Here is a 25,761-nt window from a genome sequence, read left to right as displayed (position 1 = left end):
ATGTAAGAAATCCATTTTTGTGGAGAAAGGTTATGTAGACTATCCTGTGGCTATAAACTTTAGACTTCAGCTGAATCTCCTGAAATAAGAAGGTGTTTGGCTAAAGGGGAATTTATGTGCACGCATGTGTATGGGGAGCATGCAAAGCTCACAGAATACAGCTCAAACCCTTAAGCCTGCAGTCATTGCTATCCTAGGAAATAAAAATCTCAGGAAACTAGATCCTAATTTCTGAAACTAGGCAAGATATCTATTTCTTCCTCCCTATAATTACTGGCCGTGTCTTTATCATTACAGATCTTTTCATATCTACATGAGAACTCTTTTTATACCTTCTTGAGAAAGATCTGGCATTTCTCTCTCTCCTTCTTGGCACTGCAACAACCCCAAATTCAAATCTACCTCTCCAATACAATTTGTGGAATTCCTGGAAATCTTCAAAAATTTTTTTACTTGCAACAGTTCCACTCCCAAAGGACTGTTCCTACCTGACATAGTGGGGTCAGACTGATTTCTTCATGCATAGCTCATGCATGATGGTAACTGTTCAAGCAGTGAGTAGAGATTGAACATGACTGCAGGATGAGCACATTGCAAACATTCCAAAATTTCTTGGCAAAAAAATCCAAGCGTGGCTTTGTGAATGCTCATTTCTTGTACTTCTCTTTACCAAAAATATGTTTTCTGCAGTACAACATATATTATGCAGAGTACTACAGTGCAGACAAGTGAGCTGTTAGTTCTCCAGCTTTCTAGTGGATGAAAAAGAAACATAGAAAGTAATTTCTTTCTAATACAGAAAAAGGAGTTACAGAAAAACAGTAAAATCTTTAAAGATTCTTTCCCTGCTTTGCTATGGATCTTCTTCCTAGAACCTATTAGCTGCTCCCTATCATGATTCCTTGCCATATTTCTGGTGAAATAACACCTTTAATGGAGTTTATTGGGAAAATCCACAGATGACATTAGAGGCAAATGTACCTTGACCCCTCTAGTGCTGTTTAATTTCTGCTATTTTAGAGTTTCTCTTTCATTTGTTATACAAGGGAAATGAAAGACATTTCTGTTACAACTGCATTTGGCACAGAGATCGAGAATTAAAGAATGGGAAAGTTAAACCAGTTACACTCTTTTTATACTACTTCGCTGAAGCATCTGATTTATTCCTATATCTTCTATGCCTGGTAAAATAATCCTTCTGAAGTACCTCACTTTCTTATGTAGGCAGAGAAAGTCTCTTCTGGGGCAGCTAAACTTAGGCAAGAGAATCTCCTCTATTACAAAAGAACAGGTTATCTTCATTGACTGGCAGGGTACACCGACTTTAAGGAGATCGTTAAGAAGATATGACCCTGGTATGGGCAGGTGGAATCTCATCTCCTGTATTTCTCTGGGGAAGTTTCAGAAAAATTCTCACTGGGAATGGATCTGCCATACTGAACTGTGGGTAAGCAGAACAAAAGAGAAAGCAAACTATTTCCCAAAATGAGATGAAGAATTCTGCCTCAGGGCATTATAGAAATCATGCAAAAATGAGATTCTTATATGGAATTATAAAAATTCCTTTTAAATTATAGAAACCCCACAATTTTTGTTATGAATACCTTCAATACCTATAAAATAAGAATAATTGTTGAACTTAGATATTTTGAAACTGAAGTATCCTTTTAGTGTATAACATTTTCAAAAGAGGCCTTGACACAGACAAAATGGTAAAGATAACAATCATAACTTCAAATCAAGCACCATTTCACTGCAATTTCCTTCTATTTATGATGATTAATCTATATATTCTTTCCAGGAACACAGAAACCACCCCACTTGGTGCTAACAAGGAGAGCTGTTGGTATTTTAAATGTCAATAGCATTTCAAAAGCTCCTTAAAATTACTGCAAGGAAAACTGAGCCTGGACTGCTAGTGTTGCTTTTGCAAAATCCATTCACCAAGGTTAAAAAATCTTTATAGAATGCTATAGTGGGAGCACTGAGATGTGATACTACTTTTGTGTATCCAGTTCTGCAGCTTGTTCCTACTGACGTGTTGCTTATGTTACCTGGTTTTGTAACAGTATTGGATTTTTATTAGTAAAGGTTATAGAAGCACAGTCTCAGTAGGCTGGTTGCTACTGCTCACAGTTTTTTGCTGGAAGAGCTCTCTGTGATCACACTGATTGTGGGGGGGCACACACACCTCTGTCAGTGGTTTGGCTTGAAATACTGGCTGCTGTCAGCTGTAATTGAAGAAACACCTCCTTGGGATGTTCTTTTGATATTCAGTTTGCCAATGCGTAGAGAACAGGGTTGTAATTGCTTTTGCCCTTGTGATAGGAATCCTTCCATCAGTATCTTTAAGGTTAGTTTTGACTTCTTTTTAGCCAAGACTTTTCCTCAGGTGTCTTCTCAGTCCTTGAAAGGAGAAGTAGAAACTGAAATTCTGTTTTAAATGTGACTAAAAATTCAAAGAAGCAAAATGTTTCAAGACAAAAGAAAGCTTATTTTACTCCCAAACAAAAGCCTAAATATTTTGGAAACTGTCTTAAGGGACTCCTGTGAATATTTATTGTATAACTCATTCTTCAAACGGCAATAGTATTACATGAAATTTTGAGCATTTATTTAATTTGCCAAGGTACATTTCTAGTAACTTTAATAACAACTGATGATTGTTGCTAACATATTTTTGTAGCAGCATTTTTTACATGATCCCTTACAGATAGCAGATGTGTGGAGGTGGAAAATATTTTGCTTCTAACTACATGAAAAACAATCTTAACAGAATCAGCAGTCATGGCCTTCCTTTATCTCTACCTGTATGATCCTCAGTCTTCTTGAGGATCACGTTTAATCAGTTCTGGAAAGCCTCTGTACACATTTCAGAAAAAAAAAAAAGAATCAACTATTTAATTGTCAACTCATACCGCTTAATTCAGATTTTTCTAGAGAAAATTACTTCCCGATTGAAATTCAAGTGCATTAATCTAGAGACACTTCCTGAAGAACAACATTTCCTTGAGTAACCTGGTACGGAAGTAAAGCTCCAAAAATCAGTACAAGATGGTTTGCTTCGAATTTCAATTCCCTTTGTTAAATACAATTATTATTTTTTATAAATATATTAAATATAAATGTAATAGGTTATTTCCACACAATTATTCCCAGTGAGATTCCTACATCATTTCTGTGAGAAGCTTTTTATTTCATATACACTAACTAGATCCAAAATACCTTTGTAAAACTGCAGTGAGTAGATCTATTCTTATATTTGTAACTGCCTGCTTTTCTGAAGGAACTTAGAGGAGGAAAAAATAGCAGAAAGGGAGGGATGGCACGTAACAATGTGGCAACCTAGTGATGGGGGCAGTTACTTGGAGACTGAATGGGAACTGCATTTCATTAAGGAGGGACTGAGTACAAATCTCCCTTTATATCTGTCTTGGTTGTCTACTGCATCATTCAAATATTATATGTGAAGAATAAGTATCTTCTATGGACTCGTTGAAAGAAAATAATCCACCTGCAACAACACTCTTGGAAATCCTCGTGTGTTGTGAACAGTGTTTATTCCATGTATCAGAGTACTTTCTTCGGATTGCTTCACTTTTTATCTCATTTGGGTTTAGTAGTCCTAGACATGAGCAGGACTGAAACCATGTTGAGGGAGCAGGTCTGAAACAATGCTGAAGTGCATTTCAAGTTAGACTGGGTTGTAACTGGTGAATTAAAGTCCGCTCTAAATTATTCGAGAACTGAGCGTGTGTTTTCTGAATCATGACTGAGGAGAGAAGCAACCAAATTTTTCTTATTTTCTTTTTTAACTGCAGAACTTTTTTTTTCACACACCCAACCATTAAGTTAATGAAACATGCAATACTAAATCCCTACATTTAGACAATATTAAGTTGGAAGCTGAAGCTGCCTGTACAATCCAGAGAGGTCTCTGGATGGCAAATCAGCGTTCCTAAATTTAACAGAAGTTAGGTCTCTAATGTAGGTGCTCTAATTGCCGTGTGGAAGCACACACTTCTCTCTACTGACTGTAGAGGGAACCTGGGCACCAAAGGTAGGTGCTTGCAGAGGCGGTGTTAGTGTTCTCCATTGTCTGCAAGATTCCTTACAGGAATGGCAATTAAAACGTATGGTGTGTGTCCATCTCTTGGGCTACTCTAAAGCATGCAGCAATAAGAACTTCCTGTACCTTTTGATCTCAGTTTACTTTGGAAGTAGAATATGCATTGCACGCAAGCAGGTACACACATGGGCTCCTCATTTGCAACATTTAACATGAAACATTCATCTTTGAGATTAATTATTAGGTTTGTATTTTAATATTAGAAATGAGTACAGCTTCTCTATCTGCAAGTTTGTTTGGAAGGTTTAGCCCTTTTTATAAGTGGGAATAGAAAACACATTTTTCTTAATTTATATTTCCAGTACATGTTTACAGACCAAAAGTGTGCAAAAATTGAAATTTAAAAAAAAGAAAAAAAGAAATTAATAACATTAAAAAAGATTGGCCTGACACTCTTCATTTAGTGTTACAGCTACAAAAACTTTCCATAATATATAAATGTGTTTAATATGACTGTGTTGAAGAAGCAGAGAAACAGTAACTTTTTCCTTTACCACTGAATATGGAATTTATTTATTGGCTTCATAAGAATGTGGATTTGCCAAGATTTTTTCTACGGAATTTTTTTAAAATTTACACATATTCCTTCCTATCTTCCACTTTTCTTTATGTCCACAACATTTTGTGGAAATGGGTGAATCCAAGCCTCATTTCCTTAGATTTACTTAAAATAGTGCCTTTAGGACAGCTCTTTCCATCTTATTTTCTATGGCTCCAGCAGTGTTTTCCAGGTCAAAGTTAGCTTGCTTTGCTCATTCTTTAAGCCAACCTGTGAGCCTGTGAAACATCAGTAGTGTTGCACTGAGCTGGAGCTAACAAACCCCACGCCTCAGCAGCATTGATTTTGTTCGAGGAGTTTTGCTCAGCCAGTCTTTGACGAGTCAGCAGGAGGGAATCGGGAAAAAAATAAGCCTGTAAACCTTAAGACATTTTTCTGAATCTTACGCAGCAACACACAAACTGACAGAGTGTCTTTGCCCTATGAGTAGCTGAGTGAGTTGTCATCGTTACAGATGCTAAAAAGCTGTCTAGACATGGTTTTGAGCAACTGGGTCTGGGTGGTCCTGCTTGAACAGGGAGGTTGGACAAGATGACTTTCAAAGGTCCCTTCCAAAATCAACTATTCTGTGATTCTGTGAATTGCATGCCAGTGTGCTTGTGGCATTTTTTCATAGCATGAAAGGTCCATTTTCTTGATAGGTCAAGTGTAATAGTAAAAAAAGTGGCTTAATTATTAGCTAGGGAAATTAATTATGCATAATGCCTATATCTTGACCTTTGCTTTGAGCTACAGCAGCTTGTACCTGGAGCAAAGGGAAATCTATATTTAGCATCATGAATATCAGCCTCAGATAAAATGGAGAAATAACTCTTAATAATACTTAAAATAATTAAGACCATGCACTTGTTTTGCTTTGCTGTTACTTGTTCTTTCATAATTGCTAAAGAGCCATCTGAGAAACCTCCAGGTTCACAGCTATCTCTAATAACTGACGGAACAAAAAATGATTTGAATAAGAACTGTCATACTCAATTAATTGGACATAGCTAATATATGTAATGCAACAGAAAAACACTTGCAGGCTCTGCTAGATATTTACCTAAAAGAGACACATTACACAGAACTTCTTGGAAAGATGAGAGTTTGACCTCCCCCTTTTAAAGTCTTGCCAATCTGCTTGTTTCAAAACACAGTTCTGAGTGGACCTGGATCTGATACCTTTGATGGGTAGAGCAAAAGCTTTCCAGTCACCAAGACCATGAAAGGATCTATTAAATTTTAGGCAGCCACACAAAATAGTTTCACGAAGGCCAGATGAAACATTTCATGGACAGGCAAGGATCTTTGGAATTTTAGACACCCACATAAAATGGTTTCATGAAAGTCAGATGAAACCTTCCAGATTCACAGGGGGTTAGAAAGACTTGTGCTACTTTTCTGCAGATTCAAGAGAGCATCTGATGGAGAAGGAGCAAAGAAATGTGATAACTATCGAGGGAGGTGGAGGTTGAATGAGCAGAGACCTACAATGGGTTATACAGATGCATTGTTGTCTTTCTGTCACATGCTTGCAGAAGTTCAGGTAAGATTCAGCTCCAGACTCAGCTAAATACAGAGGTCAAGATGTAGGCATTCACATGTAAACTGCTCATTCACCCGCAGTACGAGTGAACTGAATCTTTGCTGAATCTCTGGATTGCACCAGTGTGCTCATGGATACTTTACATTCAGCTCCAAACTTCGAACTGAAATCTTTCCCTTTGTCTCTGAGAAACAGATGTCCCCAGCGCTGGGAGAGGACAGCTGTATTTTGGTGGTTGCCAGGGACTCTCCTTGTGCATCAGGCATCTGCTGGTCCTTTCTCCAGTAGCTATATATGGAACCAGACATGGGGTGCAAAATGTTGTCAGCAAGAGTCAATAGCAGCATCCTTTGAAGAGCTCAGTCATGGCTTCTCTGTTTATGACAACCCACCTCTTTTACCCTTGTTCACTGTGCTTCAGCTGATGGTATCTCTGCCAGCTCTGCTTCAGGGGAGGCTTCTCTCTGACCCATGGCATCCACTTGGTTGACTTTGCATGGGAACAGGATGGAAAGGAGAGCATCCAGCAGCAGCCACTGGTTCCATAGTGGTTCAGGGGTTTTCAGAAAGGTGATCCTCACTGGGGAGCTCAGCTGCAGTGAGGTGCCATCCTGCCTGTGAGGGTGGAGGGCCTGAGGGTCCTCAAGACCAGCCTGTGGCAGCTTGAATGTTGTTGTCAGCCCAAAGCTTGTGTGTGACCCTCAGCACTGAAAAGGCTACCCCTGCTGTGGCTTGTTTGTAGAATGTCCTTGGAGGTGATGACTGCTATACAAACAGCAAGCAGTAAAATATCATTGGAATGTAATTAGTTATTATTATCTCAGATGGCTAGGATTTGGATTTTAAGATTGGATTCTTAATCCATCCTGCCACAGTTTATTATAGAATAGGAAAATACAGGGAAGGAGAAAGTGGAAGAAAACAACAGTGCCACTGTCCACCTAATCTTTCCAAAAACAAGCAGGAATTGAGGCAGCACCGAGCCAGATGCACCAGCAGTGGCCAAGACCATGCAGAAGTGACATTGGGGTTAAATTGTGTGAGCAAGAGTATAAGTTAATTCAGCACTTTCTATCCAATTCTTGAGAGACTTCACCACTGCACTCGGAACTCATTTTGTAAAATAGTTTTATTTACTTTATTTTCCAAAACAGAGTTAAAGTAACTTTATTTATTACAACAAGGAAGAAACCTAATATGACTTCGATTTATTTGTTCATCTGCTTCCTTTGGGCTGCTAATTGTGTCTGTACCAAGGAAGGGAGGTCCATGAGGCTTGTTGCTCCTTGTTTGAGGCCAGGACTGGAAGAAGGTATTTGTCCCATTGAAATATTTGTTCCTTGGCAGGTTTCTTTATGTTGGCATCTTGAACCTCACTGCTTGGTGCCTCATACTGGGACAGCTTTTAAGCAGGTTGCTATTAAAAGGATGGAGGAATATTCATTTGGCAGGTTTTTTTTGGAACGAACGCTATGTTATGGCTCATTGATTCTCACTCTCTGCTCACATACATCAAAATGCAAAGTGCACTTTTGAGATGTAGTTCTCCTCCCATTGTTACTGAATCTTAAGGTAAAAATTTTATTGGCTTTGGTGGAAAAGATTTGGGACAATTAAAATTTTAACTCTTCATACTATGATCACACAGAGAACAAAGTCACATTACAGGTTTATAGTCTGAATGTGAAGGTGAGTTCACCTGATCCTGAGCTAAGTATTTTTCTGTATATTATAAAATCTTTGAATGTGGTGAGCAGCATGTGTTTCAATATGTTAATTGGGTAGAAAAAATTCAGATAGTAAACAATCATAACTTGTTGCAGTTTTCACTCCATGTGCCTAGGGGATGCCCAGACTGATGCACAGCTCTCTACGGGCAGAGGCTGAAAATTCATCACGACAAAGACCTTGTATCTACCAGTGTATGGGGCAGTCCCTGCAAAGAGAGCTGAATAGTTAACTTGTGCCATCTTTAGGGAAAGCTAAGGACAATTTGTGTGAGAGCTGTTTAAGAAAATGCTTAGCTTTTTTCCTTAGCTCCAGTTTCTCATTAAGGTTTTTGAGGGGAGGGAATCTCCCTTTCCTGTCCCCACAGATTAAATATTTAGTTTCCAAAGTGTTGCTATGATGCTTCAGAGAGGTTGTAGCTGTCACTGTTGACCTCTTCAGGAGTTAATTCAAGGTGAAGTGACTTGTGCCCTGACCAGCCATGATGCTATGCAGAAAGAGCATGAGGTGGCAGCTTCATGATCCCTGGCTGACCTAAACTGCATTGAGGTACCATAACAATTCAGAGATAACTTAATTAAATTTTCATCTCATTTTTTATTTGCAAGATAAAAAATACTTTTTTTTTTTCTTTTTCTTTTCTATAAAAGATTGTTTGGAAAAGACCTGTAATTTGACGGAAAATTTTCAACAGTCTGTGCACAAACTCTCATGGCATCAGGCCTGAATTATTTCCAGTGCTATATTTGTAATGCCTTCTGAGTAACCAGATTTATTAAATTACTGTATTTTTAGGTGTGTAATAGCAGGTTACCAGTGATTCAACATCTGTGTGAATTATGTAAGTAAGGATAAAACATGTTAACCCCAGAACTTCATCTCATAGCCCACCTGTTTCTGATCTTTCACAAACTACATACTTTTCCTCAAAAATCCTTGTTCTTTGGGAGCATTATGTACGCAGTTTGACCTGAGTATCTCTAACTAATCCTCCCTTGTCCCAGGTGCTGACTTTATGCCGACTGGATTATATGAACCAGGCGAAGACTAATTCTTAGTATTTCTAAAACAACTTAAAAACGCCCTACAATTCTTAGTATTTTTAAAACAATATACTTTAGATAGTGCAGGCTGTGCACAGAATGACATAACAATTGTGGTAGTTTGGTCTAGGCCTTCCTTGGTGACCAGTTTGTAACCAAGGAAGGGCCCAGATTTACCCAGTATCCCCTACGATTTTTAAGTAAGCCAGGCTATAAGAAGAAAGGAGGAGAGGCCTTCGCTCTCTTTCCTTCCAGCGGCTTGGAGGTGCAGGTTCCCTGCTGTTGGGTCTGTCGTGTTGGGGAGCGAGGCCTGGTAAGGCCTTGCCGACCTTGGGAGAGGGAGGTTGCCGGCGATCGTTCCAGAGCGACTTTAGGTTGTCCCAAGGAGAGTAGTGAGATATTTCTTTGCTAACTTTTTTTTAGTTGCTAGATATTGGGCTACTAATCGGGATATATATGTATATATTATTTTGGTTTTATTCCTTTTCCCTTCCTCCTTCCCTTTCCCTTGTGAAATTGTATATATATTTCAATTGTATATAACTGTAACATAAGTGTAAATATATTTATATATGTTGCTTTAGCTGTCTCTCGTTTCGGTTTTCTTGGTTGTTTTTTTTTTTCTCCCTCTTCTCCCTGAGGTTTGGGGGTGAGGGGGGGACTTCTTGTGGTAAGGTTTGGAGACTTGACAGGGAGCCAGCTTCAAACCATATCACAATATTGGTGTCTATCAATGGAACAAAACTGATGGTCTAATAAAAAATTAAAAATAGAATCAATACAACATAGCATTTATTTATTGTTACTTTTATTGTCTTTAATGTGAAAAGGTATTGCTAACCATATTATGGAATTAAAATAGGAAAGGAAGAGCACACTGTAAGGGAGGGAAATGAAGATATAGAGAAGAGCAAAGCATGTTTTTTTGAGAACTAAAAAATCAATGAAACTGTGGGATAAAGAAAGGTACCTCCAAATTTCAGGAGCTGCACTGACCTATTTGAGTGATGAATTGCAGCACAGCAAACATTATGACACAGGGTATGTAACAATATGCCAGTGCAAGAAAGGTTGCAGAAATGTCACTTGTCAACAACTCACACTACACACCTTCATTACTGGAGTCATCCAGTATCATGACCTTTTTGCATTCAGTATTAGCCACTGTGATGAAAATGCACACTTAACATATGTGTTCTGGTTAATATTCACTTCTGAAAACATTATTTTAACACAACAAATGCAGCAACAAAATTACAAAACAAATGATCATGAAGTGATTGAGCAGACTGAAGGAGTGTAACTGAAAACTGTGATTTTGTTTGTGTGTTGTTCAAAATCTAAAAAAACCTATCAGTTCAGGGAAGCCTAGGGGTCTAACTCCACTGGAAACACTTTATGTTTTTAAATAGCATTCTGATAATCTCATCACTGCATGGCATTTCAAGTTGGCAGTATTCCACCTGAGTGATGCTGGAGCTTGTTCAGGTGTGACATAACCTGAGGAAGGGGGGTAGGTAACCACCGAACTTAACCAGGTTGTCTCAGGGTAGGTAACACGTGTGGTACACGCAGCTTCAGGAACCCGTTTCTCAGATATCCTCTGCGACCAGCACGATTACAGAGTTACTGTGAGAAGGGGTTTAAGTCTTGCCAGGAAAAGTCTCAAGAGTCTCACTGGAAAGGTTGGGCCAACTTTCCAATTAATTTTGCCATGTATCTGAAGAAAAGAGTCAATAATGACTAATTTGTAGAAAAAACCTGACAAAACTAAACAAATTAACAATTTTTATTTACTATGTAACGCTCATGGGACATGTTGGGGTTTCTTTGTAAACAGACAAGCCCCTCTGCTTGCAAGTGAAGGGCAGAACAGTTTTATGCTTCCTTTACCCTTCTTCCTTTTGATTTTTGTCTTTTCAAATCTTCTAGCAGAGGTAGTCTGTGAGAAAGATCTGGGTAAGAAACATAAAGGTCTTGGCATCCTCCTGCCAGCACTCCATCAGGCAGCAGTAGTTTGAACAGTTGTGTCAGGAGATGTCAGGGGAACATCCCCTTGGATGGGGGGACACAGAGAGAACTTATGGGCAGTAATGAGTCATGAAAAGCAGATGGTCAACCCAGAAAGTACCTGTTTACAGATGATGGTCTTACACCAGCCAGGGATTTTATTTTATCACTTTAAATGGAATACCCACCTGGGGAATGGGAGTAAATGTTTACACTCTATCCTGCTCCACTGGTGGATAAAATTATCAAATAACCACCTCTGAAGCAAATTGCCTTCACAGCTCAGTACTCTCTTCTGTCTTGTTTGCAGATTCCTCCATGCTTCTGTAGCTAATGTTGAAAAATTCACCCTCATCATGCCAGGTGTGGGAGACACTCACAACTATTACATAGAAAGACGCGCAAAATTTGATTAATGATTTCTTGACCAATGTAAGACATACAGACTAAATATCTGAAAAGGTCAGAAGCTTTTCTCTTTGCCCATAGCAGCTTTTAAGCTGTCACTAATTTCTTCTCCCAGACAGCTGTTATGATACTCTTTAGAACCCTGTCTGAGGTGGAGCTCCTGAAAAGTGATAGACTGGAGTGTGTTGATGTCTCTAGGGACCATGGTGTTATTACTTACAGAGCTGCATAAGCTGGCAAGTAAAGGAGAGCTTTGCACTGCAGGTATCCCTGCAGAACAGTTTAAGTACAGCTATGAGCATAAATCACACAACCTCAAAAATACTCCTGGGAAGCATAACTCAGACAATAGGTGACATTATATGTAAGAGTAGTTTTCTGTGAGTTCCTTTTTGCTTTCAAGGGGTAATGTTATACTTTTAATAGCAGAAAAATTGCTAAACAACAATTCCCATCAAACATGTACTAAATTATACTTTTCCGGCCTATCCTTGCTATCTGCTTTAGGGTTCTGTTCCTGGCAAGCTGTAAGAGGAATCAGAACAAAGATCCAAGTAATATGATTGAATGTGTAAGCAGAATAGTTCCTTCCCTCTGCAGACAAAGTAACAGACCTCACAGGGACTAGTAGATCTCATTTTGATATGCTAAGGCTTTCTCAGGAAAGGAAAGCAAAACCCACAAAGTATTTTAGCTTCCTTTTTTCCCCTCTCTGAATATCAGAAAAACAGGCTTACTTTCATATGGAAGTTTTGCCTTGGAATAAAGAAAAATACAAAAAAAAATAAAATCCGCATTCTCATCTTTCCATTTTCATTTTGCTAGAAAAAGCAGTTCTTAGTCCGTACTTGCTGTTCACCCCTATCCTTTCCATCTCCACCTATCTCTGCTTAAGATTTAGTTCTTAATTTAAAATAGAAATCTTATCCAGAATGTGATAGCAAGAAAGTTATCTGTTGTGTTAAGACTTCTGCTTCTTCAGATTCATTGACAATCAAGTTCAGGAAGCTTTTATGGCCAGCTAACCCTGTATGCCTTATTTGCAGGGTGTTAATTTGTCACTTGGTCAGAACACAGTTATCAGGTCCAGGCTTGTGAAAAAGAATGAGCTAAAGACCAAAATGTGAGAAGGTGTTATTCTTTCAGAGCTCATCTCCTAATCTGATCTGTGGATTAGCAAATTTTCGCGGGTATGCAATTGAAATCTTTGCTAGTGAGGATAAAAAGAAAGAAGGTCAGATATTGTAAGTATTTAAAGCATCAATCTCCCTTTGAATTCAGTAGACATTGACACATTAAACCTTTGGATGTCTGGATCAGGGACTGCTGCAGGGATTCCCCATTCATTGTTTGCAAATAAATGTGTATTTCTGTAGATATAAAACTTGGGTCCTGCAAGGTCAGGGCTGGTTTGGAAGTGAAAATGAGCAGCTTTGTTTGATGAAGGGAATAGCCTGGTCCTTTAGTCCTGTTTTTTAATTTGAGAAGAATTTCAACTTCTCTGACTCTTTCATGTTTCCACATTACATTTTCAAATGTTGACTAATTTCAAAGCAAAGTCAATAAGATATGAAAACAATACCAAAATTTAATCTTTCTTCAGATGTGTGGTTTGATAATCCAGCAGTTACTGGATCCCACAGTGGCTGGATAACCCCACAGGGAGTAGGTACAACACCTCATCAAATTTAGTATCACTAGAAACTTAACACAAAGAGGAAAATATCAAGTCATATGATATTTAATTTTATTATCAATAAGATGGAGACTATGCAGTGTGACAGCAGAAGAACAAAATATAAATGATTTATCTCAAAGGAGTTGCTCTATAAGAACAGATACGTTGTTATGACAGTGCATAATGTGAAAGAATGTGTGGACTTTGCAAAGTACCCTGTATTGACAGAATGTATTACTTCTGATAAGTATGAAGAGGAGCATTTTGTATATAGATCAAGTAGCAACTACAACTAAGGGTTTTCAGTAGAAACATTTGAAATAGCTGCACATATTTGAGCTACTGTTGGATACTAACATTACAGCCTAGATGCCTTCAAACCTGCAAGACAATAAAGAGGTACTGAAAGCCCAGGGCTACAGACAGATGAAGGTTTTCTAAGAGGTCATTCCCCTTTAAATATGATGCTACAAACTCTGACAGTCCTTGGAAGAAATGTAGCCAATGCAAGAAAAGGACAACGTGAGACAGCTACAGCCTGCTAAGTGACAGGAAACACACAGAGCAGACACATATATTGAGTACTCTTTCCCAAGAATCTCTGAGAGGAGAGCAGGAGTCTGTTTCCTAGGCTTTGTGCTTCCCTTTTTGTAGAGATATTTGGCTTATCTAATCCATGATATTTAAACTGCATTGTTAATGTCATATTTGAAAATACTTACATTCAAACTAAGTTTTAAGGGCTTGAATCCTAACTCTCCTGAGCAGTTAAGTGATTTGGTAGTCATAGTTGAGAAAAATCCTAAGCCTACTAAAAATCAGTGTCTGTCTTGTAATTTGACCATTCATAAATTTATCTGGGCAAAGTCCAATTTTCAGGCAACATTTGGCCCAGTCCGGGTGAAGGTAGAAGGTGGGGATTTATCCATTGATGCAGAAAAGAGGAATGATCAGAGGAAGAAACGTCATTTTGGATGAACACTGGAGTTTGGATACATGATCTCCTACTGGCTTTTCACAGCACTGCACTTATTTCTTGCTGATCATTACAGTAGAGCAGAGTACCTGCCAATCCACAGGAGGGTCTCTGCTTGCCAGGACTGGCACCAGGTCACTTTCCCTTGCTTCAAGCTCATGCCATTCCTCTACCTGCTCCCTGTCTGACTCTTTTCTTCTGGGGTAAGGTTGGAGGACTGGGACACCTCAGTTTAGAAAGTGCTGCTAATGCTTGTGGACTCATCTGGATATTACTGACAGGGATTCTGACATTCCCAAGAGCTATTGCCAGAGTGAGTTAAGGGAACCTAACGTCCTTCCTCTAAGCAAGAACCTGCCCGACAGTTGCACTACAGATATTAAGTCAAATTGAAGCTTTTTTAATGGAGAGAAGGAGATCAGAAGGGGTTGTGGAGATTATACTTGCTGATTATATTTTGATCAGAAAGAAGAATGGCTCAAGAAGAACCTTATGAAAGGAAAGAAGGAAGTTCACAAGAGAGTTTTTCCCTTATTCTCAGAGAGCTCCATGTTGGTACTGGGGGAAACCACCACTCTCTCTGATTTGTTTCTTACAGTTACCACATATGTGAAAAAAGATGAAGACAGGCATCTTTAGGTGAGAAGAGCACAGTTCCTATATAATTAGTGTTTGTGAAAATATTGCTCTGGTGTCCCTGATAAAAGGAGTCTTCTGTCCCAGCCATACATATGCATCTAAAACCTTATAGAGCTAACATCTCATTTCTTTGCTACTACAATTTGAAACCAAAAAGTGTTATTGTTGATGCAACTCAAAGATTATCAGATGACTATTGGAGTCTGTCTATACCTTTTAGCAGGATAAGATGCACGTTTTTTTTAATTGATGCTCATTCTGAATGCTGGCGAATCATCTGGCAGAGGGTAAAATTATCCAGTGACCTAATGTCCTGTCACTGATACACAAACAATTATATGAGCACTGATCCACATAACATCCGTTATGTGAATTTGAATGCCCATCTGTTCACTCCAGATTAATTGTGACACTGATAGCTCCACATTATGAAACTGTTATTTTTTTAAAGCCTTCCGTGAAAAGCAAAACCCCTTTTCCATTCCCCGCAATTCCAAACAAAACAAAAGCTCAAGCACAAACAAAACCAAAAAATGACCACTTTTCCAAAAAGTGCAGGTTCATAAGTTCAAATACTCCCTTCACTGCCAGGTAAAGCACACCAGGACCCAAGGGAATAGGTCATAGTATAAAACGTGCTTAGAAGTTAGAAAGAAGATATTATTCTTCACCCAACCTTTTGATCCTAAGTAAGGTTTAAAGCAATACTGAAAGGTTCAATTCATCTCGTTTAACATTAGATAACAATGTGGATGCCTGTGTCTGAGCTAATCACCCTTTGAGGGAACAATTCCCTTGACCTATTTTGTATGTCTACTTTAAGACAAGACAGATTTGCACCAGAAGTGCTTCTCTCTGCTTTTCCAGCTCCCTAAGGGACCTTAGTATTTGAGATCTGATATGGATACTACAATGTACATGTCTGCATTTGGTGAGGTCAATAGCACCCACAACTAATTTGCAGGTAATTTGTTTAATTTTGCGTGTCACAATATTTTTAACTGCATTTTCTTTTTGTTGACACCTAATTCTTCTCAGATATTTTGATTTTTTTATATTTTAACAATTTCTCATTAATCTGTGAAATTACAATTTTTGCTAACTCTGTCCTTCTATTGAGCCAGAGCAAATAACCCAAAAATTATCATTACTTAGCATTTGTATCATTATAAGCGATCCCACTTGCAACATATGTCTTAACACCATTTTTAGTGGACTCCACTAGAAATTGTCTCCCAGATCTCACAAATGTACTCTTAAACACATGTTTAATTTTCTGATATTTTGCAAGGTAGCTATTAATTTTGAGATGTGCACTTTTAAAATAGTGCCATTAATTTTTGCATGTATGTAAATATATATGTAGTTATGTGTTTTAAATATCTGTCATCTAGAAAACTGAGCAACATGTTTTAATCCACTGGTTACTTGTATGAAGTCTATTAGTTATAGAAGCTGTTATACCATTTTGCTACATTCCATTAACAAGTGCTCAAAATCGATGAATTAATTCAGTGGAGTCATACCAAGGATGCACCTTAGCTGGGACAAAAGTAAAACCAGAAACTGCACTATTTCATAAGAAGAATTGATAGTGCTATTTATTGTTGATATTATTTCAAATGATTCATAATAATCCCACTATTTACATACAAAATATTAATTGTCTGTTCTCTCGTCTATAATGCACAATTTATTATTTCCACACCATTTTGCTACGGACAGTAATGGGAAAACATTATTTTCTCCTGGTTTTGGCTAGAAAATGTTGATAACATTGTACTTGGAATAAGAAATTATGATAGCTCGACGTATGCCTGAGATAACATCCTTACATTGAGGCTTATATTTTAGTTACAATTTCATACTCCAGCAGTTTTTGGGTGCTAATTTGTAAGCTAAAGCTGGGATTTAATTTACCCAGTTGAAGAATTTTAACAAATTTTAGTATTCTTGTATCCGTCCCACTTAATTCTAGATGTTTAAAATGCAGATTTTTTTTTTCCATCTGGCCCAGTCATTCCATACTCCTTTATTGGCAATGGAGAGAAATAGGTAGTTCTGTAGAACAATCCATCTCATCCTAACTCAGACATGAAGAACAGATGATATGAATCATTCACTTGATGCATTTATTGCTGCATTGATCATGGTGGGGTCCCACTTCTAATGAGTTGGTTTGCCAAAGGTAAGTACTAAATTCCTTGTGTAATAACTGAGAGAAATAGTTGTATTTGTCAGTTGTTTCAAGACCTACACAGGATAGAACTTCTCTTAGTGTAGCTATACCTCTGGTTTAAGTGTGCAGAAACTCCAAGAATACATATTGTTTACAGAAGACTGACTATGCAGCAGCAGTCGTGGAGGTCTTCTGAGACAGAAGAGAAATTTTACTGCCTGGTCTTAAACTGGAGTCTAGTTTTATGTGCTATACAACCTGTTTATATATATGCCAAATACACAATAAGCATCTTGCAATAATACGATATAAGAACTCCATTCATGATTTTATTAAGGTGCCAGGCACTATGGGTGCAATTAATCTCGTCTGTCTTGTATAATAAACATGTACAGTGTCAAAAGGTGAGCCATGATCTAGGTTGTCTCTATAGCTAACCAAGAGAGGAAGGTACTTTCTCTGCCCACCTAAACTTTTCTGCAATTTTTGTGGCCTTTTTAAATACTTACCTTAGCATGAGAGAAGCAATTCTTTAGAAGCTCGTTTACCTCCCGTGCAGCTCAGACACAGAGGTTTACCTTAGCAACATCTGCCTCAGATCCAGTGAATCCCACTCAGTTCATCCCTGGAAAAAGATATCTCAGATTGCAAAACGTGTACAATTTTAATTTTGTTCAAAAACTCTGAACTGCGTTAAAGGACTAGTGAAGTATGCTGGGTAAAGCACAACAGAGCTGCATTGACTCCAGAACTGAGAAAAGAAGTTATCCAAAAAATCCTAGGTCACAGTACATCATTCCCTGCACGCTTATGCAGATTTTCGTGGTGTAGTCTGATTGATCACTCTGTTCACAAAAGAATTCCATTTGTGAAACCTGATATCATTTTGAAAATAGCTGAAAATCTTAGCACATAGCTTGCTTTTAGCCTAAAATACTGGAACAGATCTCAGTTTGACTTTCGTAGTTTGTGTGAACCATATGGTCTCATGACGTTGCCTGTCATGTTGCCTCTGTTTTTCCTTTAGACATCTATATTCTTTGACAAGGGGAAATAACAGCAAATCTATATCCAAAATTAGATTATTTCACAGATAAGAACCCGCATACTAACTTTCTTTTTGCATGATCAGGCGTTAGAAAGACAGGTTATGGCCACATTTTTTCAGAAAACTTGAGTATTGGAAAGCTTAATATTGTTGCAACATTAAATGATAAATGTGCTCTTCTAAGTGTACCTGTATCATCTTGGGGCTCTGTGATATGATGTATCTACACATTTGGTTGGGTTGTGACATCTTTTTTTCTGAATATTGTTCCAACATTTCTATTAGACAAATAGCCAGTATTTATACATAATAAGTATATTTGATTCTGTGAGTGTACTTCTTAACAGCACTGACATTAGCTACCACCTATTTCAAATTGTATGCAATAAAGCGAATCAGTTATTGATACAAGAGATTAAACTGGGAAAATTAAAGTAAGTATGGTATTTTTACATGATACTTTCTTAAAAAAACCCACCCCAAACAAAGAAGACGATGAAGATATATTTTTCCCCTTTATGACTCCATTCAATATAAAGCAACCTATTCCCTACTGACAGTTTAACAGCATCATGTTCTTTCTTAATGAATTTCTGCCATAATTTATTATTGTAGAAAGTCATAGTGTTTAATTTCTTACAGAAATGAAGTTTTGCATTTAATTCCTTTTCCCTGTCTTTGAAATATTATTCAATTTACATATAGATAGAGCTCAATACTTCAGCAGGAAATCTGATTGTGGGAACACAAAACAGCAATTTTAAGAGATTAGATAGGAAATACATAAGGCAAGTACCTTATGTTGTCATGTGTCAAGCTAATGTGTAAGAATTGGTTTTTTAACTAATTAAAAGAAATACTAAAACATACCAACACAACATTATTTAAAATCACCCCTTATTGGTACCCCTCTGGAAAAGCAAAGAAACACCACTGTCACAGCAAAGTGTAGTTAATTCATAATATGATCAATTCTTAAAATTTACATTTTGAAACATAAACAAAATTACTGACTAGAAGACTTTTATTCAAAGCAAAGTTGATGAAAATTTTCACTTCAGTAAATTTTACAAACTGCATACGTAGGCTGAAAAGCAATTTAATTGCTAATAAAATCCAGCTGAATTGGGGCTCAAGCAACATCTTTGCAGATATACAAATAACTAATGTACTGCAACTGTTAAATCAAAAATCTCCTTAAGTGAAAAGCAGTATAAAAAAATGTAATAAATGTTACTATAATTAAATCCTGACATTTCCAATAAAAATGAGGAATTTTTATTGTGATAATTATCTGAGCCAACCTGAAAAATCATGCCATTTAAATTTTCTGGAATGGCCTGCAGTCATCTTGTGTCTTGAGCTGATTATTTTTATTATACTGTGCAGTATGTTGGCAAATGCAAGGCTGAAATTATCATATAGAGGTCAAAACAAGAAAGCTGCCTTTCAAAATAGACTTTCTGAATGGCTTTGGCAATGATTCTGTCAATTACTCACAGGATACCAGATCAGTTAGGCAGCAATGTAAGCTTTACGTTCACTGAGTTTAGATAAAATAACTTTCATTAAAAAAAAACCTCTAAAAGTAAGTATTGTATTTTGGTTTCGATTAAGTATGTAACTAAAGAAATATTGATTAAAAAAATTAAAAACATATTTTATCTAATTTAGATCCACTTCACTCAGTGATAATTGGAACCAGGTTAGTTTTATTATTTCTTACTTTAGAAAAACTTTCTTCAATTATTTTTTAATCAATACTTACTGTAATGCCTCCCTTTCAAAAGTAACAATTTTTCATCTTTTTGTGGTGGCTTGAATAGCTTGGAAAAATCTGACAAATTCAATTATTACTTCTGAATGATTCACTAATATTAGTTCCTTCTATGTGTAGGAGTTTATGAATAACCAAGTTGATGGAGAGCTAAAATACAATATAGAATAAAATCATACAATGGAAGCCTAATGCACCAATCACATGAATGGGAATAAAGATAATAAAATACAGATATTTAAAAATATCCCTACCTACTCAGGAAACATTAATCCAAGGAAGTATTTCAAAAGCTGTATTTGTGATAGAAAGGACCCAGTTACCTAAATGATATTTTTCAGTTTTCCTCCAGGTTCTGTGGATGCTTGTATGTGGCCTTCAGCTGACTCTAAAGAGGCACAGAGCTACCACAGGCCGTGGCCTCTCTGCAAGCCCTGTGGTAGTTGTGCCAAGGGATCTTACCTGTGGTCAACTGGAGCAAGGCCCTTTTATCCAGCAGGTTGAGCCAAGCAGATGCTTAACACCGTTAAATGCATTGTTTAGATCTCTGCAAACTGTAGTGGGAGCTGGGATTGTTACTGCCCTGACAGGTAACATAAATGTAGATGGCTTACAGTGGAGCTGAATTCTGCTCTGTGTCTTCTGTGCTGTGCTGTGTTGTAGTGCAGGAGGCAGGACTGTTGACATACGGATTACCACAACCAAGGATGCACCTCTGGCTACAAAAGAAGCTATGGGAGACCTGTGGTCCTCAAGATCGATAGGTGGAGATCTTGCAGGTAAAATTGGGTGTCACTTGAGGGATGGCACTAGAGGACCATGCTCAGGAATCTGAATTTTTCTTGCAGACTGCACAGTCTTCAACTCAAAGACAATCTTTTTCTGTGTACTCCATGCTTGGTTCATGCAATGGTGCAATGGTACAATCGTACCCATGTGTTGAGTATCTCATTGCTTCCTTTTGACACTGTTGTCACACAAACGTATATTAAATATCCATTTCTATATTTAAAAATGTGGCAGATTTTCTACATCTCATGAAGCTCAGTAAAGAATAGGCAAGTATTTTAAAATGTTGTTGTTTTTAAATGCATAATTATTGCCAGGAAACACAAAACTATATATATGTAAGACTGTGTCCTAGGCCCTTCTAGAAAAATCTTCACCCATCAAAACTCTTTGTGAATATCTCATCTGTCACATACGTAGGACAAGAGATGTCATTTTTATTCATTAACATGCTGAGGAGGAAAAAGAAAACCCGTAGTCCTTAAGTATGGTATGATATAGTATCTAACACAGGATATCAACCAGTAAGATCATTCTGCAAATGACAAATTGTATAGTTTTTTTGATTTGAATCTACCAAGTGATAGAAACTTGGATCATCTACTTGAATTATATTGTTTACAAGACTATCAAGCTGCAAGTGCAATCACTGTTTGTTTTCTACACCTTTTGGGTAGACAAGGGAAAAATGCTTTAACCAGGAGAAAAAAATTATAGTGCTTGCTATGGCTGACTGCAGTTTTTCCAATCAAATGTATTTCAGGCAGACAAATCCAGTTTTCCCAAATCCTTATACTTACCAGGAGAAGGTGGAAAAGAGGGACAGAGGCCACAACTGAAAAACAAGTTTAGGGACCACCTAGAGAATATTGAATACATGTGGGACTGTAGGGGATTTCCCAAGGGTGTTGAGAGTGCTGTCTGTCATGATTTTGCAGCCTTTGATTATGACCTCTGCAAAACCACTGAGGCTGACGGAAGTCCCTTGAGGACTGTGAAATGAATAAGGGAAGACTACACTTAAGTTGCACATTTGACACCCTCTTCTGCACCCACTGTGTTCACATTTGGAAGCTGAGGAACTTGCTGGATTGACAGACAGATGGGTTAAAAATTGTCTAGACAGATACACTCAAAGGATATTAATCCATGACTTGACATCCTCTGGAACCTGCTAACAAGAGGAGTATCCCAATGTTTGTACTGGGGTTGATGTTGTTCAATAGCTTCATAAACGGTCTGTATGATGAGACAGACCATCCTCAATGGATTCAGAGGGTGAATTTCCCACCAAAGAGTAGTACTTCAATTCAGAGGTTTCTTGAGCAGCTTCAGGAGTGGGTTCAAGAGGAAAAAGTTTTTCGCTTGTGGAAGAATAGCTGTGTACATTGAAAACTTAGATGGGTAGCATTCTGTTGAAAAGCACTTGGAGGTTACAATCAAGTTACTATGAAGCTAAGCATGAGCCAAAAGCACACTTTCACCACAAAAAACCTCAAAATATATACTGGGATTTATTAGGAAGACTGTATCAGGTAAGCCAGGAGAAGATACGGTACGTCATGAAGTGCTGGTGAAATTACAGCTGGAAATCTGTTTGTTTTATGGTCGCCACAGTTCAGGAGTGATTTAGAGTAAATGAGAGGAGTCCAGAATGAGAGGCTCACCCAGAAGTTGAAGTCTACTGAAATAAGACCTAACTTGCTGAGGGAGCTGTCTATGTCTAGTCAGATGAAGTTAAGGAGAGAACTACTATCAGCCAGCAGCTATTTGAAGGGTACTTACTTCTTGGTAGTGGTAGATCATGCAGCATCCACTGAATCTAGTTAGCCTATTACACGTAAACTCAGTGGAGTGAGTCTGCCACTGAATCCCTTTATTGGAAAATGTATCAGGGAGAATCACTGTCATACTCCAGCTGTTTTAGTTTTCTTCTCACTTGCCTAAGATTTCTCTCTTGAGAGGAGTTAGTATGAAGTCAGCAAAATTTTAACTGAAAATACAATATGCATTATAACAATGACAGTAATTTCACAATGAGAGGAAATAAACATTTGTACATAGTCCCAGAAGACATACATTTAATTTGAAATCTTTATAACTCAATACCTCTCTACAAAGAAATGATCTAGTTTAATTAGGAGCAAAAGGTCAAATTCAGAGATTGACCAAATGAAGTCTATGATTCTTTCTACAGTCATATTAAATGATCATCATCATTCCAGCTGGCCCAAAAATCGAAGATTAACTCAACTTTAAAAAAAAAGTCCTTTTTCAACACTGCCATTGTGCAAAGTAGTCTCAAAATGCAGTCATAAGGCTCTGAACATAAGCAAATAGGCAACACTTGTCAGCACATGTGGAAAATTAGTATTTTTAGGCTATCAAGTTTCAAAATTTTTTATGGTGTTTCAGTCTGAGATTCAATCTACAGTGTAAAAGTTTCATGGTCTTCTGGGAAATGCAGAATATGAAAATATAATAGAAGACTTTGAAAAAAAAATTGTTTAGGAGAGAGAAAGTATTGTTAAGTAAAGTAAAACAAGCAAGCAAGCAAAGAAACAATCAAAAACTAAAAAAAGATCAATGTAAATGATACATAATTCAAAAAGACCTATTCCCCTTTGTGTCTGGTTTTCCAATGCTTTGAGAAATCATAACGAATAGTTACAAGAGATTTATTTTCTCCAGCCTGGAAAAAGGAATTGGGAGAAAAATGCTGTCAAATTAGATATAATAAGTATCCTGTAAATAAGAAATGTCAAATATCTGTATAGATTGGAAAAAGCACATTGATTGGTTCCTTAAACACACTGCTCAGTGTAAATAGTCTGGCTATGTAAAAATGTCATGATGTCTGGCAGGGTCGTGAACAATGTAAGTCCCCAGTAAAAATCCCTGATGTCCTTCCCCAAAGGGTTCTTTGAATCTAACTAAAATGACACATGGGTACAAGAGCATTTCTGGGGGCATTCATAATATGCTGCCACTGTGCAGATGAGGACATTTAAGTGAAAGGGTGTTCTGAGAACACAAGTGTATTAGTCAGCCCAGAGCAAACACCGCCTCTGCAAACAGCAAGCTATGAGAAGGACTAATTATGACATAAATAGCTGGGGTTACAGATAATCTACTGAAATCCCATAAAGAGTGTGAAATTATACTATCTACTTATATGCACATCCGAATGTATTTGTATATATGCGCCTAATCAATCTGTACTGCTGATCAAAGTCTGTTGCACAAATACTCCGAGACTGTGATGAAATAAGAACCAGTGTTTTGAGCAATTGATTGCAAACTATTAGTATTTAAGTAATGCAATTCGTTTTCTGAAATAGAATTTAAGAGAGAGAACTTGGAGTTTTACAGCAGTTATTTACTATAGATGATGAAGTTCATCTCTAAAGCTTTATTTAAGTATGTGAAAAATACAAAATGCTCCTAGAACTGTTTTCCAGAAAATGCAGACCCCTGTTGTGTTCTGTCAGAGCAAACACTAAGCAAAGCCAGGCAAATACCACCTTTCTGGGATAGATACTGTGCTTTCTGAACAGCACACTTGAGATTTACATAAGGATGCGTAGCAACATTTCCTTTTGTTCAGTATCTGACTGCAATTTTAGAGAACATAGGTGGAAAGTGGAAATTACCATTAAAATTATACCTTCCCTTCCCTTCCTTCCCTTCCCCTTCCCCTTCCCCTTCCCCTTCCCCTTCCCCTTCCCCTTCCCCTTCCCCTTCCCCTTCCCCTTTCCCTTTCCCTTTCCCTTTCCCTTTCCCTTTCCCTTTCCCTTTCCCTTTCCCTTCCTTTTCCATTTTTTTTTTGTTGTTGTTGTTTATTTATTTGTTATAGAGACATCATTGCATTAGGGACATAGGACAATTGGCAGAAAACTTTCATACTGATACTTCCTCTAGGGCCTCAACCCAGACTCCAAGAAATGGGCCTCTTCCAAATTTCTTGTGTTCAAATGAAGAAATATACTTTTTATATGCTGTAAGATGCAATAAGATATATAAGATACATAAAATGTAGGTATGAATTTTCACCCAGTGGATGGAAGGAATTTCTGGGTATGAATTTGAAACTTTAGACTCAGTTTTATGTTGTAATTTGTAAAGCCAGGTAGCTAGAGGATTGTTCACAAATGAGGTTGATCCTAATAAATCCAAATTTCTGGGTCTTATTTACTGTGACTTTAGTTCTTAATAATATTAATTCATCAAAACCTAGCTCTATTAGCAAATACCAGATATACTAACCATTACTGTCTATGTACTAAGGCCCTGTTGCTTCCTTTTTCCTTCTCAGTGCTAACAAGACTGTAAACCATAAGAATAGAAAACTTCTACGGTACTTGCACAAAAGCCTGATACAATAATGTGTTTTAAAGCATGGCTATACTGAATAATCTATTTAATTTAACTTTAAGTATTTTAAATTAATCTGAATTGTTTATAATGCATTGACTAGAACAGATAATCCAAATCTACATCTACTTGTCCTTTTTGTTCTATAAGCATTTAAAATAAGATTTATAAAACTTCTCTGACTTGCCTCATCATCTTAATTTCTTGCAAAACTCTCTTCCCCCCTCCCCAGGGCCTATTAACCATACTTACTACAAGACCTAATAAAAGGTGGGTAAATTCAAATGGTGATTAGAGTCTGCAAAAAAGGGCATCTAAAAGCAAAAATGTTATGAATTGTGGCTTCTTTTACTCAAAATCAGAATATGCGCTGGCTCCCTTCATTAATGTGGCCTCCTGATAAAAATGCATAACATGATTTAATTTCTCTCCTTTCCATTGCTTTTGTAATTATTCTAAAAGGCATGAGGAAAGGTTGACAGAGTTGGGGTTGCTCAACCCGGAGAAGTGAAGGCTCCAGGGAGACCTTATTGTGACATTTCAATATATAAAGGGGCATATAGGAAAGATGAGGGCAAATCTTTTAGCAAGACATATTCCTACTGGAAAAGGAGTAATGGTTTTAAAACTAAACAAAGGGTAGATTCAGACTAGATATAATAGAAAAATTTTTTGTGATTAGGGCAACAAAACAACATTAGGTGGACTAGATGAACTTTAAAGATACCTTCTAAACCACATTATCATATGATTCAATGTTTTCATGCTACAAATGCATGAGTCTACAACTAGTGCTACCATTGTGCTGAGACTAAGTTCTGTCCTGCTGATCAATATTGTCTCCTTCTTCTGCTTGAACTTATTGTTTTTATCTCCTTTCAATTGGCTCTGGGGAAAAA

Source organism: Pipra filicauda, unplaced genomic scaffold (assembly GCF_003945595.2).
Source record: "Pipra filicauda isolate LSUMZ 115617 unplaced genomic scaffold, ASM394559v2 scaffold412_size1447426_pilon, whole genome shotgun sequence".
NCBI classification, from domain to species: domain Eukaryota; kingdom Metazoa; phylum Chordata; class Aves; order Passeriformes; family Pipridae; genus Pipra; species Pipra filicauda.
This window is presented reverse-complemented; position numbering follows the sequence as displayed.